Raw genomic sequence first — 17,500 nt, forward strand, 5'->3', positions numbered from 1 at the left:
TGTGCTATCAACGTAATGCCCAGATTAGGCTTGTTTCCGACCCTGGGCCTTTGCGGCCCCTGATTGGTGTACATTATTCATGACCGCTGGTACAGTGTGAGGGTATTGGGCTTGAGGCCAGCTTGTGTTCTCGGTACGGACCCCGTCTGAGTGATGCTGATGACCGTTATCAGTCTGCCTCGCATTGGTCTGAAGTGTCCTGAGAATGTGGAAAGTCGTTACCATGGAATAGGCAGACGGGTTTCTGTAAGAACTAAAGACGATCTTAATGAATATCTGATCCTCAAACTTTGAGGTTTGAGAGATGTTTTCCCACTTGAGCTTACATGTGAGAAATGTTGTCAGAGATGGGTACAGAAAGATGCCCATTGGAACTTTACTTGTTCTTTACAATCAAGTCCTTGTTTTGCCAGGAATGGAAAACCTCAAAAGAAACATTATTTCCCATAATATGCAGAGATTATGTGTGGGTTCAAATGAAAGACGGGTCACCTTCTCAGCATGCTCTGATAAATGCTGTGTAGAACTGATGGTGTCATACTGTGGGTGCACAGCCTGAAATCCTCATGATGCATTTTAAAAATCACACCAGCCACCAATTATCTTTATATTTTTGCCAATTTAAATCATAACACCCTGTCTGTCTGTCTCTCTCTCTCTCTTTCTCTCTCTCTCTCTCTCTCTCTCTCTCTCTCTCTCTCTCTCTGTCTATGTCTTTCTCATATTTTCTGTTTGGACCCCACTGTGTTCAACCTCACAAGGGGCATCTCCAGGTCAAAAGATAATGCCTTTTCAGTTTACATGGTGAAAGCCTTTTAAGTTCTACCAGCGCACCATCCCCCCCCTCTACAACCCCCCCCCCCCCCCCCCCCCCCCCCCCCCCCCCCCAAATGCTTGTCGGTCGCATCCTTCATCTGTGGTCTGTTGGGGGTATGGGGAAGGGGCTGCAGCGTGATGTGACAGAATGCAGCAGCCAAGCCTCTCTGTCTGACAGGACAGAGAGAAGCCGCCGGCTCTCTCTCCCTCTCTCTCTCTCTCTCCCTCTCTCTCTCTCCTGCATTTTCTTTTTTTTCCTTTCGCAGCAGACCCGTGGCATTGTCCTGACACATGTACACCACAGCGCTCCAATCTGTAAGTCATTAGAGTGCTGGGCCGGGGCCCCGTCAGCTGGAGTCCGGCCAGCACTCCGGGGCCATCCGAGGCGGCATTCCGAGGTGGTTCCCTCAGCCCAGTCGGCCAGCGGCCCGAGGCAGTGCGGGCAATGGCAGCCCACCGGCGAGGTGACAGTGAGCCCAGCCCCAACACTGGCTACCTGCCCAAGCAGAAGCAAAAAAAAATATAATAATAATTTAAGCCTTATTTACGCTGGTTTGGCCATTTTAAGGTCAAGCATCTTTCTCTTACAGTGGAGGCCTAAACATTTTAACAGGAACACATTGAGCTGCAGAAACAAAAACAAAACAATTGCCACATATGACAGCAATGCAAACATTGTGTGTGATTGGTCAGAAATTCATATTCCATACCGAATGGGTGGGGTCTTAACTAACGGAACGTCTTTGGGTTTGGCAAGCTGAAAAACGATTCTACTTCTTTTGAAGTACAGTATGCTGCCCGCTTTAAAACAGTCATTCTAATTAAATCACCAGCAGGCCTGTCTGGCAAATCTGTCTGTGGATTATTCCATACAGAGGATCAGAGGTCACAGAGACGTCTGAAGCCAGCCAAGATAGCAGGGCAAAGGAGGTGGACCCAGCAATGAGCACACAGGGTCCAGGGTTTCACTCTTGTTTCCGACTGTTATGGCTGAAAGTTTTATCCACTCTATACAGAGGTTGTATTCTAAACACACAAAGCAGGTCTGCTCTTCTGGCGAGTTGCATCAGGATTTATATTTTAGGGAAATATCCACCAGAAAGGATCGGCTGTCAGTCTGAGCTGAGGCTTAGCCCCCTCAGATACCATCATTTATTGGCTGAGTGAGTGTGTGTGCGTTTGAGATCCTGGGAGTGACTCCTGCCCCTTTGTGTTGTGTAAAAGGTCTCAAGGTAATGAATTCTCATCTTTTGATGCATGCATTGGTTTTGAGTTGAAGGAATGACCAGCAGAGTCCCGCATCCAACTCTGAACCTGGGGGACTGATGGGGGTGGGAGGGCTTCTCTTTATTGCTTGTTTTCATTGTCATACTGTAAAAATGTATTATTTGCACTGTGGTGTAGATTGAAACCAGGTTTAGGGATAATCCTGTCAGAATGAAGTCATAGTCATCTGCCCCCACCATTTCCATCCAACGCAGGAAAGGACGTGGAGGCTTGTTGGGAGTGAATTGCACAGCCTTTGGGGAGGGGATGGGTGAATTCAGTGGTTGGATGTACAGCGAGCCATAGCATCAATAAACAGTAATAGTTACACTCAGGCACCTACAATACAACAGCTCACAACGTGGTTTCTCTCATCTCACACAGCTGATGAGCGAGTTCCTCCTTCAGAGGAGAGGAGGAGGAGCAATGTTTTGTCCACTTTTTTGACAACTTAGTGGTTCACTGTTTCCATTCCCAATAAGGCATCTCACCCTGTTTTTAGCACAAAGAAAGCACAAAGATTTTCTGTTTCATACCTTATGAGAGCGAAAGCTGGGATAGGCACGCCTTGAGCAGTATAAAGAGACATAATTTGTGTTGGACGTTCTGTAATAAACCTCTCTAGTGTGCAACCTTGTAATGCATGCAGATATGACGGGCCTCTGAGAAGCAAGCAACATAACGCTGTGTTTCCTTTATTTAGTCTTTATGAGTATAATACCTTCAGTCTAAATGTGAGAAAGAATCGTTACTGCAATATCAAGAAAAATAATTGTCAACTATTTGCTTGTCTATCCTTGTCTTTTTTACTCCTGGGTTTCATTTAAGCAGGGTTGAAACAAGGACACACTCACAAAAGCATGACCTGAACCATATTAACGTATTAAACCTTGTGTTTAGTTTGAGTCAAAATTACCCATTCTAAACTTTTATTTGAAGGCAACCATTAATCATACATATTATTTATTTTGTTTGGAATTGAGATAATTTACATAATACATACCGGTAAGTATTTTTGCCTGCATTGTATTTCTGCATTGCTTTTAAATCCCCAAAATATCCTTGGTGAATTTGACCCAGGTTAACAGTTTCATAAGTGCTAAGTAATAAGCACATACATCCTATACTGTATAGGAATGCCTGTTTCTGTTGTTTAGCACATCAAACAGTTGCTGCATGGTCCCTGTTTGTTTTGACCTGTCATTTAGTGACAGAGTACAGTTCTGTACATCTAAAAATGCACATCTGCATGGCCCTCCTCATTAAAGTCCTTCCCATCCAAAGGCAACTTGGCCACTTCGTTAGCCACGGAGGCTAGTAAGGCTGTGTGTTTGTATTTGCCCACTTCAAGCTTGCCTCATTTATTATATTTACTCATTCGAAATCTTGTTTTCTCATGATATGAAAGCAACATAGTCATATTTTACCATATCTGTGACTTGAATTTAGCATTGAGTCAATTCTTACATTGTCATTCAATGACAAGCTCTTTACAGAACACTGTGGCGAGTTTCTTTACTAAATATATCTTCTGATTCAGAACGCAGATGAATAAATCATCAAACAATACGAGGTAAAAATCCCCCACCTCCTCAAATTGATGTTTGTCATCGCTGAATGTGTTCTTGTTTTGACTAAGTGAAAGCTACAGTACACTGGCTGGCACATCTCCTCAGGAAATATTTTGCAAATACAGTCTACACAGATGCTGACTAAACAGTGTGTTCTCGAATGCTGAAATTAAAAGTAAATAACCAGGCCCAACCATAATAGACCAGGAGGAACTCACTGACTCAAGCGTGACTTACTGTAACTCAGCTGTAACGGTTTGCTTTGGGTGATAACCTCATTCATTTTAACATGACTTATTCCATATAGCAAGGCAACTTTTACGTTTAGGAGTTTGCAGCCACAAAGGTGGATGCATTGTGCTATGAAGAAAACAGTGATACTGTAAATAATAATAAATCATACTTGTGTGGCATTTTAATGGAAATAAAGTGATTTACATTTTACAAACAATCAGATATTGCTAAATAAATAATAAGATTCTATGTCTAATAAGATTCACCAATAGCAATGCGACACATGCATTTAAAGGAGAAATGCAAAAGAATAACAGAGGCAACTATACTAAACTTGGTAAATTAACACTAATTTGGCCAGTGTTTCCCCTAGCACGGTGGCTATTTACAACCACGAACAGCAGCTAAAGTCCTAGTCTTCTTAATGTCTGTCTATCTATCAGTCCACCCCTGGTACAAACAACACCATGACCGCTTTCTTTTTTTGATACACGCTGAGGAAGGCTTGACGCCTAAACGCGTCCTGTGCCTTATTAATGAAAAAGTACCAGAAGGACTTCGGAGGGCTGGCTATTCTTTGTTTTATGTGAGCCGTGCACCCAGCAAATTGTTAATTGAATGGACTAAGTGTGCTCGTTTTTGTTTCCTACCGCTTTCTTTTTCTCCCGAAATGAAGTCAGCATGGGTGAGATTCTGCAGCTAGCGTTATCTCCTTATAACTCTATGGTAGGGGTGCCCATTACCCAACCAGTTCATTCGGAGGAGAGATAAATAAATAAAAATGGGGCGGTCCCATGGATGGTTGTTGACTGCCAAACCTACCATTGAGCTCAATGTATATTTCAGTGTATGGTGGCGCCCAAAAGATCAGATCTACAAGCTACAAGATGCAACGCATTGCATCCACAAGTGTTGTGGGCTTGTATATCTGTTTTCAGCGTGCGGCACGGGCATAAATGAAGCATTATGGTTACCTACCACCGGATGATTGCTCCTCACTCACTGTAAGCGTGCAGTAGCTGCCTGATCGGTGATAGTAGCCTACAGCGTGGATTGGAAAGTTCTGCGAGATCATTATGGATCATATACATGTTTCACAAATCTTTCCTTGAACATTCCAATCAATTGAATCAAATAATTACGTTAGTTTTAATGGTAATTCATAAAACGGTGTTGCTTTATTGACAAAACGATCAAATCTACTGTTGTAACTTGATTTAATATTCTTAGTTGATGCGTCCATTGCATGTATCTTACTAATGAGCAAAATCTGCGTTGAAATCATCTTAGAAAAGCTATACAAACATAGCATGTAAAACAAAACAAAATGGTCGAGCATAAACCTGTGACCCATAAAAAAGTGTTACCCTAAGGGGAGCCCTTTCACAGGAGACCCATAGACTCAGGAGACCTGCATGAATGCAGGCTCGCCAAATTCATAATTTGTCGCACCTACAGGCTCACAACACGTCGCGGATAAATAATCATTTTCGTAAGAATTAAGCTGTATGTATGATTTTAATGCATACAGGGGGAAACACTGCTGCTTCTGAACGAGGGTGTTCTAAAACCTAGATTCCATAGGAGTTTGTGGTAAACACTAATAGCGTTTAGAGAAGTTGTCAAAAACCTATTTATGTGGAATTGCTATTGTGAAAAATATACCAGTGAATGATTGTATCAAAAATAACTTTTGTTGAATTGAAAAAGTTACAAAGTATGACTTTAATGTTGCTTTGTGACTGCACAATACAACATCTTGAGCAATTTGTTAGCAAAAAATAAAAACAGTTTGGACCTCTAGCAAATTGACCAGTTTGATAAAGAATAAATACTTGCCTAAACACTTTCTCATAGGACCTGAATTAGTGCTAGTTATCGATCAATAGAATTGGCCTTATATAATCACAATAGAGGACAAATGAGTCATCATTCAACCTCACAGTTAGTTAATCACTGTGTGAGATTGAGATATTTACTGCAGATCTAGATCTAGGTGTTGTCCCTTGACTGCACTGAGCAGCTGTTATTTGCATTGGCTCCTCACCTGGCCTGCGGAAGCCCTCTATCAGTAAACAATGATTTACTTTGTGTTGTACACAGGGAAACAGTCTGTGTTTGTTTTCTCACAATAAAGCTCCATATCACCAGGGTTGGAAAGCTATGGGTTATTATTATTATTATTATTAGTATTATCATTATTGTTTTCTGTCCATCCCCTCCTCCTCTTTTTTTATAACTGTAGCAAGTACAGTAGTATTTAAGCAGTAATGCTTGTTCACATACTATGCTTATGTTTTGGGGAAGGTGAGGAGGGAGCTTTGTAATAGGAGCTGTGCGGCACTGTTATCTTTACCCAGAAAGCAGTGCCGAGCCGAGCCCAGGCCAGAGCTAGAGCCAGACGTTAACTCATACTTTCACCCTAAGTCAAGCAGGAAATGGGAGTATTTTATAATGTCATCCGTTCATGTCATAAGCGCAACCCGCACTGCTCTCTCCGTAAACTATCACATGGGACCTAGGGTTCAAGGCTCAAGGATGTCGATGCTCCTCCCGTACATACTGTAGCACATGGTGTGTTAAGAAAGAAATCTATACACTGTGTGTATCACATCGACACTTACGTTTAATTATTGTATACAGCGCAGGCACAGAGGCAATGGATTAGAGAGACAGTGTGTGAGAGGAGAGGCTTGAACTGTGTGTCTGCTAAATTTATCATGAGGCCTTTGGGAGCGTTGAAATGAGAACAGTGGCCTATTACTGCTAAGAAGGTGTTTTATTGAGAATATGCCGACATGCCACCCCAGGGAGAGTGCCGGGGGAGAGGAGTGTGGCCACAGCCTAGACCACTTTTGTGTGTGTGTGTGTGTGTGGTGTGTGTGTGTGTGTGTGTGTGCGTGCGTGCGTGCGTGCGTGCGTGCGTGCGTGCGTGCGTGCTTGTGCGTGTTTGTGTGCATGTGTGTGTGCATGCCTGCCTGCCTGCATGTCACTGTCTTTTTGTGTGAGCCGTCCTGAGTGTGTCAGATAGAAAATAAAAAGAGCCTTTTCTCCCACTTAATTATTCACTATGATATGTATTGGAATTGTCACTTTTGACATGTGAGGTGTCCCAGTCAATAATTTATATAGGTCAGGCCAGCTTAGCCTAGCCCGTTGTTAGTTATTAGCAGATGAGAGCAGTGGCTTGTAAACGAGGGCCCTCTCTGTTTATTTTACCAGTGTGTTTGCGGACTGGAATGTATCCCATGAACATTCCTTCATCCTTGGCCAAGGGTTTATGGCTGTTGATAGGAGTTGTGCTTATGCCCTGTTGTTCTGCTCTCTGTTTATTGTCATGATAATTAGCAAAGTGAGGTGTTAATTCCCCCCCCCCCCCCTCCCCACTCTCGCACACACAGACACGCACCTGCACGCGCACACACAGACACGCACCTACACACACACACACACACACACACACACACACACACACACACACACACACACACAGGGTTTATTCCATTTTAATTGTAATGTTGTTGTTATTATTTGCCTTGCACGTAGCCACTGAGTCTTTTGTGAAATGAAGGTACAGTATATTATAGAAACTGTATGTAAATCGAATAATTGGTAGATTATGAAGGCGAGACGTCAGAAGAGAGGACAATATGGCCTTCTCACTTTACCCTGTTGTGTTGTTTCAAATGTCCAGGAGGGGGCAGGCTCCTGTTTTCTCCCTTTTCCCTTCCTCTCCCCCTTTCTGTCTCTTTCTCCTTGCTGGGTGCACATGGGTGTAAAGCAGTGTGATGATATCATGACAGCTAATTGCTCTCATTGGGAAAGGAGTTGGGCCAGTGGCACCGGATGCAGTAGCTGTTAACTATTAACATGAGTGGTTTTAACTTCAGAGTCAGAGTGCAGGTGGTAGGATAACTGTAAGTAAATAAATAAACAAATAAATAGTGCATTGTTGTATTTAGTATACAATGATAGAAACACCAATTGCAAGGCATTGTTTGTGGTGTATGCTAAATGTATAACAATTGTGAAAAAAACACAGATATACAATTAAACCTTCTCATCATGAATACAGCATTTTACTTCAAAATAAAAATTAATGCTTAATGCTTACACACGGTATTGTCATAGCTGTGGAAATAATATTCAAAATAATAATTACAAAAAGACAAGCACAAACACCTACAATGGCCTGAGCTGTTTGTCCGTTTGTTGTTTTCAGAATGTGAAATGAGTTGTGCTCTGTGTGCCGGCACTGTAAACAATTCCATTTAAACAGAACAATAAAGCGGCTGATAGCGGGGCTGGTTGTTCTTTCTTTCTTTCCGCTGGATAGCTGTGTTTACTTATCTGTTGTTTAATTAAAGGGCCCCTTTTCTTTAGGCTCCCATTGTTTCAAAAGCACGGCCGGAGTCCCGGCAGGGGTCAAAGGGTTAACAGCCGTCAACTGTGGCTTTTTTTTCTCCTTCTTTTTTTTTTTTTTAAAGGGGCCCCCACACAAAGGCATGGGTTCACCTGCAGCTCGGCCCGCGGCGCCCCCATTGTGTGGCCCCATTTGAATTGATTATGTTTAGAGGGCTGGTTGTGATTGGTGGAGAAGGGCGTGGTTGATTGGATAGTTTTGTATCTTGTCAGCCGGGGAGCAACCTTGCGCGTGCAATCTGTCTGTATCCCGAGGAAGGCTAGAGACACCACAGCACAGCAGCGACCGTCCGCCCGCTTGCCTGCCTGCCTGCCTCTCGTTCCCTCGTTCGCTCTCTCTCTCTCTCTCTCTCGCTCGCTCTCTCTCTCTCCCTCGTTGCTCTCCTCTCCGCTCTGCTTCACTCCACACCGCGCGGCCCAGCTCTCTGTTTACCCTGCCAGCTAAATGGAGTTTGTCAGGTTAGTCAATATGATTGATTTCTGTGATTTTGCCAGCTTTCTTGTGTAGAAAACTTGACGATTTAATTTGACCAGGGAAAAGGAAAGGGGGAGGCTTATTGTCTGTTGTATTGTTGGTGTCCTATCATTGTAATTGGTTAATTTTTATCATACAGTTTGTGTAAGAAGAGAAGTGATCCAGGGTTTTACTGTGATGCTGAGTTAAGGACAACATAAAGGCTAGAGTGCCTGATCATAGAATTGTAGTAAGCATGTGGCATTCATAGTCATTTTGTAATAGAATACACTGCTGTTTTTAATGTCTGTGTGTTGTAGATGTATCTGCTTTGGCTTTTGTGCTTTTGATTAAATGTGGTGATACACGTGTTCTTTCGTGTATCACTACACGTGAATAGTTCAGGTTAATAGTTCATCTACTTTGCATGTTTGTTGTTGGTAACTGCATTTGCCTAGCCTGTACAGTAAGTTTCATGATGTTTGTTTAGTGTTTTGTTTACTTGTGATAGTCAGCTAACCAGTTGAGCAGGATGCTGTAGCACATGTTGTTTGAATTAGGAGAAGCTGTAGGTAAAGCAGGGGACAGGTTTGTCTCCTCTTTACTTTGTTTACTTTTTGCAAAATTAGCATTTTGCTGCTTTATTGTGTTGAACATTGTCAATGTCATTAACACAGGTTATATTATATACAATAGTATACTATACAGTTTACAGTATACTCAACTGTCTATGTTTATGTAATTTAGGCTATTTTTGCTGTGTGTGGGTTTACTGGTATTGTGCATTTTGAATAGAGTGAGACACTCCAGGTTTATCGTGTGTGTGTGTGTGTGTGTGTGTGTGTGTGTGTGTGTGTGTGTGTGTGTGTGTGTGTGTGCGTGTGCGTGTGTGTGGTGTACGCACAGGCGCGTTCGTGTGTGTGTGTGTTAGAATTTAGTGATCTGTGGTGAGACTTGGCTTGCTCCCAGATATATGGCCTGGACTCATCACTTTCCTCACCATGTCACTGTGAGGTACAGCTCTATATTTGACACCGTCACCACTTAACCACGATGGAGAGAAGCCGTCACTCCAATTGTCAGCACTCGTATCTTCCTGAAAAGTTAGGGAGTGTGTGTTGTGTGTGGGTAACCGTATATGAGCATGTGTTGTAAAGGGATTATGGAGTGCACTCGGTTGAGAAAGTTGAACTGCTGTTGGTCGACTTCTGCCATAATTTAAAAATCGTTTTTATTTTTTTTTGGTTTTGAGTCCTGTCTGTGTCAGCTACGATGTGTTACAAGTAGCAAGGGATGGCTACTGAACTCACGGCTGATCAACCTTTCAAGATGAGCACTTTGTGAGTCTCATTGACTGCTACTGGGCAAGTTTTACGTTATCGCAACCTTTTTATTTTTAAGCCCTACTTTTCATTTGATTTATTATAATATATTCTTTCTGGCTGTATCATCCATTGCTTATTGTGCACCTATGCAACTTCAGCAACTGCAGCTTGTTTGGGGAAGTTTCGAGGTGCTCGTCTCAATGTTGAGGAACTCTGGGTGACTTTGGGTGTATGTTGAAGTGAAAGACCGAAGGGGGGCGAGGCTAGGGCCAGGCGGAGGTGAAGATCAGATCAGCCGAGAGGAGAAATATGATGAGCAGAAAGCAGGAGGTGAAGGAGAAGAGAGAGAAAGAGAGGGAGCGAAGCCTAAACAGTGCAGCGCACTCCGTAATGCCGTGCAGCTGCGCTCGGGGACTCGCAGTTTGGGAGAGCTGGAGTGCGAGCTGATTGGGTTGACAGTTTGTAATCAAAGTTGATTTATTGTTCATTAGTAGTGCATTAGCCCTTTCAGGCAGGGGCCGTTATTTGTGCAGTGGCCTGTCAAGGCACGGGGGTTGCCAGCACCTGTCATTTCTAAACCATGACATAGGCAACCAGATATTAGCCCCTGTACCCGGAGACAGAGAGGGGGGCACAGGGTGGCAGCCGCCACAGCCTCACAGCTCTATGGGATATCCTTTACAGGGACGGCCATGGCTTTGTAGTGGAGCAGGCAGGCAGCGAAAGAGAGAGAGAAGAGGAATATTTTAGCAGTGATACAGTGAGCTACCAGCTGCTCTCTGCTGTTGAACGCTGACTTGCCAGAGTGAAACATGTTTTTACTTGAAAACAGCTTTTGTTCTTTTTTCTTCCTTTTCTTTTTTTGTGCTTTTCGCTCAAGCAGCCTTGCTGTTGGGGTGCTTGGTTCCAGTGTGTTTCTCTGTTTCAGATAGGCAGATTAAGAGATGCCATGTGTTTCAAAGGGGCTGAGACGGTAGCTCCAATAATGTGATTACATGGTGTACAGTCAGTGATGTTTTCTGGCTAAAATGATAACCGTCTCTCTCTCTCTCTCTCTCTGTCGTCATGAGCTGTACTTTTTCACACTGTAGGGAAACTCATACTGTGTACACAAGTGAAGCATCTGAAAATGTGTGTGTGTGTGTGAGAGTGTGTCTATTGGACATAAACCACACACCCTGTTGTGGTCCTGATTCAGCTCTGGCTAACTTCCACACTTCACAGTATAAGCCAGCTGCTGTTCACTTTGATTCCTTTTTCTATTTATGTTAATTGGCTGTGTAGTTTATATGAGTCACAAAAGACAACAACACAAGGAGTGCGAAGAAGCAACACAATTTGTGCCCCCCCCAACACCCCACCCCCCCTTCCCAATGTCTGCCGTCATGGAAACAAGGATTAGCTCCGCGCGTTTGCCGGTGTGCGGAGAATGGAAACAATCTGCACGAGGATGTGTCAGCCATTGTCTCTCTGGCTACGGTTTTATTTGAAGGGGATTTTTAGAGGCTGTGATCTTAATTAAATCTCAACTGACTCAAATAATGCATCTGAAGACATGCAGTGTTGCGTAACGGCGCTGAGGTGCTACGCTTATAAATCACGGGCGTGCGGCAGGCACAGGGCAAAGAGCGAGTACGAGAGAGTGGAAGAGAGAGGAGCGGGACAGGTACAAACGTTGATCTGAGGGGGGAAAGGTGAATTCCTACGAATGCCCTGTGCTGGTGCTGTGGTGGGCAGGGCACCGCGCAGATGTCACCCCCTTGCATTTGCCAGGCAGTTCTCCAACTTTCAGTGTCTTGTGCCAGGGTTGTGCCACGGAATCTGTTATTTGGGGGGGAGGGGGGGATTCTCAAGGGTCAAATATAGTGACCTACTTATACGTATCTCATCGAGAAATGATGAGCATTCAGCATAAGCAAGAATGTCAAGGATGTTTATTTGTTTGTGAAAAAAAACCTTGCTCATTTGTACTTGGTGAATAAGGCTTCTGAACCTGAAGATAATGTTAATCTGTTATGGGGTCACGCTTAGATAACCACAATGCAGGTACATTTAATGATTGAACTCCAATGTTGCACGGCTGTTTTCTTTGTGCTAAAGAAATTCCTTCCATTGTTTGAAATCAAAATATCAAATAGCGTTTTATGTGAAAAGACTACATTTACTGACAGCCAATAGAGTAGCAGTTTGATCACGTTCTTACTTTTTAACACTGGGGACTGTGTGTGCTCGTGCGTGTGTGTGCGTACGTGTGAAATCGCACATGTGTCCCGCTGACTATGAGCTTGTGTATGAGCTTGTGCATGTGCATATTTGGGAGTGTGTGTGATAGGTCTGGTGCATGTGCTCACATGAGCATGCGTGCACCCACACACCTGTGTGTGTGTGTGTGTGTGTGTGTGTGTGTGTGTGTGTGTGTGTGTGTGTGTGTGTGTGTGTGTGTCCTGGAGAGGCCATGCCCTGTGCTTGGTGCCCACCTGCCCAGCAGCGGGCACCTGCAGTGGCGGCTGCCTCATAGTGTGGGAAACAGCATCCAGCAATGCAATCAGCTGTTATTGTTGGGGCAAATAGACTCGCTCACTTTGCTGCGTAGTTTGTTTGGTTAAACCCGACGCTGGGCCCGGCTCAGATGAAAAAAACCTGTTTGTTTGTAGTTTAAAAGTTAATTAAAACGCAATCTTGAGTTTTGTTTTTACAGTTGCTGCGAATCATTTCAAGCCCTTCCCCTTACCGTATATATGGTGTGTGTGAGTGTGTGTGTGTGTGTATTTATATATATATATATATATATATATATATATATATATATATATATATATATATATATATATATATATATATATATATATATATAGTGAGAATTGAGAGAACATGTGACCGTGATTATCCTGTTTATCTGGATTGTAAACATTTTCTGAAGCAGCTCAAACGTTGGTGACAGTGAGAAATGAGCCAGGACTCAACGCCATGAGGGATGACTTGTTCTGTTCTCTGCCACTTCACTTTTATCTGCTAGCAGCTTTATAATCATGCTGTTTTGTGTTTTCTATTAATGTTGATTGTTAGAACAAATATAAAATGTGTGATATAATAATGCTGATAATATTTTAAATAGGCCTACATATTAATATACTTTGTTGTATTATGCTCAGCCTATTTGGAAAATAGGTAATTTTTTTGTATATAAATACATATATTTATGTATTTATTTGCATAATAAGAAACAGTGCTCGATTCTCCTAACTGCTCTCCACCTCAGAGGTTTCAATCAACCTGAATGGGAACATGAGGAATTAATGTTTTTCAATCTTGCCGACGACTAATTACGTTCATATCACTTGATAACAGTGACTCCGTGAAATCATTGTTTCAGCGACATTCTTGAGCAGAGGTTCAGGTCTGTGAAGATGGTGATTCCTTTCTCCCCCACCCCACCGTACTCTCTGTGTGTGTGTGTGTGTGTGTGTGTGTGTGTGTGTGTGTGTGTGTGTGTGTGTATCAAGGCAAGGTAAAATATCTGCATCAAACAAACTAGCCTCCTTGATTTCTTATTACCTTTTTTTTTTCACTTCTCTGTCCCATTTAATTTTCTTTAAAAAAAATCTAAATGACCCCAGGGAGCACAATGGAAATTAGATTTTTTGTCTCTTTTCTTTCTCTTCTTCTGTTCTCTTCCTCTCTTTGCTTCATGTCTCATCCTGCACCTTGAAGGCTGCTTAAACGTCCAACACCGCTCTCTGTGAGGTTGGCCAGCTTTTCGCTCATTTTCTGTTCCCTTTTAATTGCCTCGCTGTGTGTGTGTGTGTGTGTGTGTGTGTGTGTGTGTGTGTGTGTTTGTCCCACCTCACACTTTAACACACACACACACACACACACACACACACACACACACACACACACACACACGCACGCTCACCCTCTCACCAGCCTGTGACCTCTGACTTGTGGTTATATGTGTGTGTTTGAGGGGGGGGTTGTGTCATTAAGTGGGAATGGGTGAGCGTCCGAACGTCATCACATGTGCAGCCTGTGTTTCCTCATTATAATATCACATTTTGCGTTTGTTATCCTGAGTGGCGACGCACAGAGAGAACTTCTCTCTCTCTTTCTCTCTCTCTTTCTCTCTCTCTCTCTCTCTCTCTCTCTCTCTCTCTGGCTTCATACTGTGAACATTCAGTCTGTATTCTCCCCATATCAAATGGTGGTATACCCACTTTAGGCTCTCAATAAAAAAAAATATCCATGAGATTTACTGTGGGTTTCCCAATAGTTATTGTAAATAAAAATGGATTCTTTAAAGGTCATTCTGGCAAATTGGTATATTTAATGAATTGTTGTATATTGTTCATTTAAAATACAAATCCAAAAGACTGAATGATAGATTCCTGGTAAGAATCATGTACTGTAATCTATAAATAAACTTTTTTTTTCTGTGTTGCTGGATAGAGTTCTTCAAAATAATACGAAGATCGGTGGACTTTTATCTTGTCCATATGGTACAAGCATGCTGCACTGGAATATATTAGAGTGTAAATATGGGTTTACTTCTGCTGTGGAGTATGCACTGTACACATGCCTGTTTGTGCTTGTAACAGTTAACATGTCTCAGTTCTCTGTGTCTGTGTGTGTGTGTGTGTGTGTGTGTGTGTGTGTGTGTGTGTGTGTGTGTGTGTGTGTGTGTGTGTGTGTGTGTGTGTGTGTGTGTGTGTGTGTGTGTGTGTGTGTGTGTGTGTGTGTGTGTGTGTGTGTGTGTGTGTTTGGCCAGCAGGCCTGCGCTGGTACAGTATATTGCCTCCAGTCACTCTGCAGCTGTGTGAGAATGTTCCAGCGTTGAATGTTTATGCATGTGAGGCACCTGGAGAGCACCACACCTTTGCGAAATTCATAAACGTCAGCTATTTCTGGCATGCCCAGAATGTCCTCTTTTTTTTTTCACACCCTCATATCGGTGGAGCAGATTAGAACTGGGCTCAGAGGATCCCTCCAGTTATTAGCCTTGCGTGCGTCTCACTTTAGACTATCTTTAGGTGCTGATGTATTTTTGTGGTTCATCTGGAGTCATGATGTTATCCAGAGATAAGGGGAGTGCACCATATGGGAGTGCTCTAAATGGCGACTGGCGTCCTGTGTTTGCGTTAAATGGGCATGATACAGCGGCCAGAGCAATATTTTTCAGTTAAAGTGCTCCCTCCCGCCCTTCTCTTCAACAGGCCGCTGTCTTAGGCAGATATTCACTCCTTTAGCACAGGATTAAATGGTAGTAGTTACATTGATCAATAGGTTAAGAAGCGTACAATCCCTCTTGCTGCTAATGACCTCAGTAGTAATGGGTAATAAAATGGGGGGCTGTGTAATAGCCTTTCGCCGGGGCCACGCAGGAAGGAAGCTGCCTTAGCTGTAGTTACACAGTAAAATCCTCAGTGTTCATTTAACTCTGAGTCACAAATAGATAAATTAACACAGGATTTTACTGTGTATTGTGAGACCAGACGCTCGTCGACAGGATGAGGCGCGAAGCCATGATGAGATATACAACCAAGGTGTAAAAATAAGACAATTAAATTGCGTGAAATCTCAATCTAATTTGTAATGAAACTGAGCGCTATTGAGAGCTGCGAAAAGTGTGTAAAACCCTCTGTGTTAATTTGAGTTTATTCTTCCTTCCTTTGCATCGGATCTCTATAAAATGTGACATCAAAAGAACCATGATAAAAAGAGTGGTTATATGTGTGAAAATAAGGCTAAATTTATGGCCTCAACATGGTAGTAAAAAATAGAGCATGTCAAATATGGAGTAGCTTTTTAATGCACGTAGTTAAATGTAAAGCATTGGAAAAAAGGGGGGACCATTATTATTTATCCCTTGTGCGCGCGCTTGTCTGTGTGTGTGTGTGTGTGTGTGTGTGTGTAGGGGGGTATTTAGGGTATTATTATTATTTTTTAAAGTAGACCTATATCTATCACATCACGTATGGGGCTTGGGCGTCAACGAGACAAGGCCGCCCAGTTGACCTTCAAAATAGTTCATCAAAATTAGTGATGCCAAGAGAAAAAGGACATCAGTGGATAATGACTGTGAAATTAGGAAACGGGAGGCTGGGGCTATGCAAATGACAGGACAAGCCATGTGCACAAGTCAAGATGGACTGCATATTAAGACGTAATGGGGGGGGGGGGGGGGTATTAATATAGCATTTTCCTACTCGCACCCCTTATGTCTGCTGCTGTAAGTGAGAATGTGTTCACACCAGAGTCCTGCATGGAAAGTCTCTATCTCTCTCTTTCCCTCTCTCAGGGGTCAGAGCAGCACTACACGTTAGCATAGCCGTATAGCGTCGTGCAACAAAGTTAACTGAGAGCATCAAAGCTGCTCCGTCCTGTTTGACATCACTGCCCTTTCCCCGCTCAGTCCCAGTGCAAGCTGTTCATTATGGAGCCTCGTTGTTTTTGGTTTATGCTCAGGGGTAGAGAGAAGACACAGAATTAAGGTGATATGCATGCAAGGGCGCGTGTCAAGAGGAGTACCCTTAGTAGCTGGACAAGGTTCTAAACAGCTAAATTGCATTCAGAAATGCATGAAAAATTCAAAGGGGGGGGGGGGTGTCATTAGCTACGAAGGCCCGCCACACAATTTGGATAACCTTGGAGAAGACAGACTTGTCATCTCTAATGTCCCCTCTATCAGCCGGCGACGAGACACGCGGCACATTTAAAACGCGCGACACTGCCACATGTACGTGCGCACACAAAGCCCGTCGCGGGAGAAAAACACACACCGTAACAACTGCGTCTCAGTTGCCTGTTTGTCACCCAAATGTCAGCGGAAGGAGCTTTTAATGGTATCGCACATCATAGCAGTTGAGTGGCAGCATGCAGAGTCTCCTACGCCTCCGGAGCAATTAAGGCACCCTGACAACTTGCAAGGGCCCTCTCTCTCTCTCTCTCTCTCTCTCTCTCTCTTGCTCTCTCTCTCTGGTGTCACAACAAATCACTGGTTTTGAGGAGTCATGCACTCACACCTTTCCGGCTGGAAGTTAGTTAGTCAGAGGCCCCCCGAGTGCTGCACCGTGCCTCCTCGTCGTGCCCGCCCCCCTCCCCCCCTCCTCTGGGCACTGCGTATTTCTCTGCATTAATAGATAACCGGTGACAGCACTCTCTAATGATATGTTCTCACATGACATGTTGTGCGATCGCAAACTGAGGAGAGGTCCCCTGCCTTTGGTTTGTTAGGAGATTGGGGGGTCTTTCACGTTCCTAGGTATGGCATATTTGTCATGCGGCATAAACGGCAAGCTCTGAGAGGCATCACAACACATGTGGATCACGTACGTACGGCTTGTACGTAAGTCTAGTGGGGTGACGTTACTTACGCCCATGAGGGTTGATAGTTGATAGGTGTGTTTGAGGAGTTT

At 43.4% G+C, this 17,500-nt stretch overlaps 1 protein-coding gene across 11 annotated transcripts in view; it reads left to right on the top strand.

Annotated features, from left to right (window-relative positions):
* The window catches only part of foxp1b (forkhead box P1b), a 183,801-nt gene that overhangs the window by 119,990 nt on the left and 46,311 nt on the right, over positions 1–17,500 (top strand). The window contains exon 1 of one of the 11 annotated variants that reach the window (XM_084061313.1): positions 8,555–8,768. The exons of 9 other annotated variants lie outside the window; for them this stretch is intronic. The gene's annotated coding sequence lies outside the window, so the exon portion shown is untranslated. Of the gene's footprint in view, positions 1–8,554; positions 8,769–9,930; positions 10,104–17,500 lie in introns of those variants that run through there. One more of the 11 variants, XM_084061314.1, reaches the window with a different exon arrangement.

This window comes from Gymnoscopelus microlampas (genome assembly GCF_963454915.1).
Source record: "Gymnoscopelus microlampas genome assembly, chromosome: 7".
Lineage (NCBI taxonomy): Eukaryota > Metazoa > Chordata > Actinopteri > Myctophiformes > Myctophidae > Gymnoscopelus > Gymnoscopelus microlampas.